This window comes from Bos grunniens, chromosome 18, assembly GCF_055505025.1.
Source record: "Bos grunniens cultivar Pamir isolate PY7600 chromosome 18, Bosgru_T2T1.0, whole genome shotgun sequence".
In the NCBI taxonomy this organism is placed as follows: Eukaryota; Metazoa; Chordata; class Mammalia; order Artiodactyla; family Bovidae; genus Bos; species Bos grunniens.
Window position 1 is genome coordinate 3,114,505 of NC_141182.1, and position 3,555 is coordinate 3,118,059.

Sequence of the window (3,555 nt, forward strand, 5' to 3'; positions counted from 1 at the left end):
ACCACTGGATTGCACACCCTGAAAGGACACATTTCATGGCAAATAAGTTATACTTTAAGTAAAATTTATTAAAAAAGAATAGCTTATAAAAACATAATGGAGGGGTGTATGACGTATTCTGTCACCTGGATAAGTGCAAGTGCAGAGGAGACTTTCTAGAAACATCTCAAAATTGTTTAAAACGAAAGTGTAAGTTAAGGAGTTAATATGGTGAAATTTAATGCCATTCATATTAACACATGTCAACACTGATCACATGCTTAGATTAAAAGAGATCTAGTTGACTATAACTTGAATATTTACATAAAGTACCTTTCACTAGAAAAAAAAATTTAAATATGCATTAATTTTGTGAATAATTTCAGTTTTTCAGATGAGGATATGAACACATGAAAATTTCAAAAGTATGAAATAAATAATATGATTATGTTGAAAATAAAAGGACATTAAAATATTACTCAAAAACATCCATTCATTTCCAAATTATTCATTTTCTTTGTCCAGACAAATGGAAAATGACATCAATATAAGGAGCATCACTTTGTTTTTTTTGTTTGTTTGTTTTTTGTTTTTGCATCACTTTGTTTATTGACCATCAGATACTGTATATCATTCTATGTAAGTATTAATGATAAACTTGGAAAGTATTGCCCTAAATGAACATGCAAATGTAATATTTTATCAATCATAATATAACATTGATATTAATAAAATATTTTAAGTTCAAAATTATTTCTAATAATTGATAAATTATTTCATTATTAATATTTATTTAATAACTTGATAGTATAAGCCCAGATGATACAATGTTAATGAAATTGAAGTTTGCTATATATTTGCCATTAGAATGCTAAATTATAATTCATGTTTAATATTTTTGTTACTTATTTACCCATTAAAATTATAATTATCTTAATAGTTTTATCATTTAAATCTACTCTTCTAGTCTTCTAATGCTTTAACATCATTTCTGATTTTCCAAGATCTTCATGCTGTTTTCCCTTGACTCCCAGACTTGATAAAAATCAACATGCCACTGAATTCTGCTGTTTTAAAATCTGAGGTGTCTGAGTGCTATAGGAAGAAATGTAAGTAGGTTTTACTGTATTAGTTATATTTTAAACATATTATTATCTTTTAAAATTGAAGTCTAGTTGATTTACAGTGTCACATTTTGGGTGTGCAGCACAGTGATTCAGTTTTATATATGTATATATGTTCCCTATACATATATAAATATATACATGTATTTTTATATAAATAAAAATGTTTTCCCTATAAGGGAAAATAAACCTTTTCCTTTATAGGTTATTGCAAAATACTCAGTTCTCTGAATTATACAGTAGGTCCTTGTTGGTTATCTATTTTATACATAGGAATGTATATATGTTAATCCCAAACTCCTAATTTATCCCTCTCCATATTTTATTTCTAATATTCTAATTAAAAAGTTCAAATAAAATGTGAAATTCCCAAGAAGAGAAGTGTTAGTAAATACAGTGAAACTGAGCACATATGAAATATATTGTTTCTTCTCATTCCGTCCTGGGGTCCTTTTCAGAATGGCTCATATGCGTATAATCGTGACACACTAGCAACATTTTCCCAGGAATAAACTGGTTAAGCTGCCATGACTGGGATGCTAATGACCTGGGACACAATTTGAGATTCTTGGGTAAATATTACTCTTTCTAGGCTAAAACCTAGAAAACTTGACCTAAGTAGCCAAAACCTTCATAGTTGGTATTCACACTGTAAGATTTTCTTTACTACCAACTTTTATGTCAAATCACATATTCTTATCTCCAACTTTGCATCCATTATAGCACACACTTCACACTGAGAAATAAGTATAACACTTTCTTAATATTCCTAAGAATATAACACTATATATGAATATGAATAAATATAGATGTGCTGTGCTGTGCTTAGTCACTCAGTCATGTCCTACTCTTTGCGACCCCATGGACTGTAGCCCACCAGGCTCCTTTATCCATGGGCATTCTCCAGGGAAGAATACTGGAGTTGGGGTTGTCATATCCTCCTCCAGGGGATCTTCCAAACCCGGGGATCTTCCAGACCCAGGGATCAAACCCAGGTCTCCTGCGTTGCAGGCAGATACTTTACCTTCTGAGCCACCAGGAAAGCCCAAATATAGATGTATGTATATTTATTTATATAACACTTATTATCCTGAGAGTAAGTATCCTTCTGTTAATTTTTTTAATGTTTTGTTTTATTTATTTATTGGGCATGCAACATGTGGGATCTTGGTTCCCCAACCAGGGACTGAACCCATGAGCCTTCCATTGGGAGCTCAGAGTCTTAACTGCTGGACCTCCAGGGGAGTACCTATCCTTCTGTAATTTTGTCTAAGAAAAGTACCACTTAACCTTTCTGAAACTTGATGTTTTCTAAATATTCTATCAATCAGAAGGGATATAAAACAGTCTATACAAATAATCTTCTAAACTCTCTTTTTTAATTTTACTCTTCTTAATTATTGACATCTCCCACTCCATTGAGGTGCTTCCCTGGTGGCTCAGATGGTAAAGTGTCTGCCTGTAATGCAGGAGACCTGGGTTCGATCCCTGGGTTGGGAAGATACCCTGGAGAAGGAAATGGCAATCCACTCCAGTACTCTTGCCTGGAAAATTCCATGGACAGAGGAGCCTGGTGGGCTATAGTCCATGGGGTCGCAAAGAGTCGGACACGACTGAGCGACTTCACTTTTTTACTCCACTGAGGAAGTACAAAATTGTCATTAAAGAGAAGGCTGCCTGGAGAATTTCCTGGCAGTCTAGTGGTTAGGACTCAGTGTTTTCACTGCTGTGACCTGGGTTCAATCCCTGGCGAGGAAACTAAGATCCTGAAAGCCACAAGATGTGGCTAGGGGAAAAAAAAAGAGGCGGCTTTCTGCTGAAACTCATATTCCAGATTTTGTCTTGAGGTTCCATGGTTAATGCAATTATTTATTCACTTGCTGCATGCCTTTCCCTGCCAGATCCAGTTCTCAGACATCCTTAAGTTGGATTCAACCATAATTCAAAATTCATAAACTTATGCCTATTACATCAAGAGGAATAAAAACAAAGTTATAATTTCCCAGTGACTCAGATGGTAAAGAATCTGCCTGAAACACGGGAGACCTGGGTTTGATCCCTAGATTGGGAAGAACCCCTCGAGAAGGGAACGACTACCTACTCCAGAATTCTTGCCTGGGGAATCCCATGGACAGAGGAGACTGGCAGGTTACAGTCCATAGGGTCGCAAAGAGTGGACATGACTGGGCGACTAAGCACAGCACAGCGCAGCACATAAGGAAACATGATTGCAAATAAAAGATAAAGGGTGAAAAACAGATTGGTGGGCATAGTGCCCAGAATAACGTGCTGAGAGACAGGTATTTGCTAGGAGGTAATTTGCCTGGACCTGAGTTGGGCTTGTCCTGGACACCATGAGGTCACCCAGGCAAATTTGATATCAAGGGACACTTCAGATACATCAGTCAGTGCTCAGAGAGAAAGGGATCAGGACCCTGAACAAAATCCTCCT

General features: G+C 35.6%; 1 non-coding gene across 1 annotated transcript; it reads left to right on the forward strand.

Annotated features, from left to right (window-relative positions):
• The first annotated feature begins 2,531 nt into the window (after positions 1 to 2,531).
• Positions 2,532 to 2,603, forward strand: TRNAY-GUA (transfer RNA tyrosine (anticodon GUA)). The gene has a single exon. It is a non-coding gene; the product is annotated as a tRNA-Tyr (tRNA).
• Positions 2,604 to 3,555: the final 952 nt, after the last annotated feature.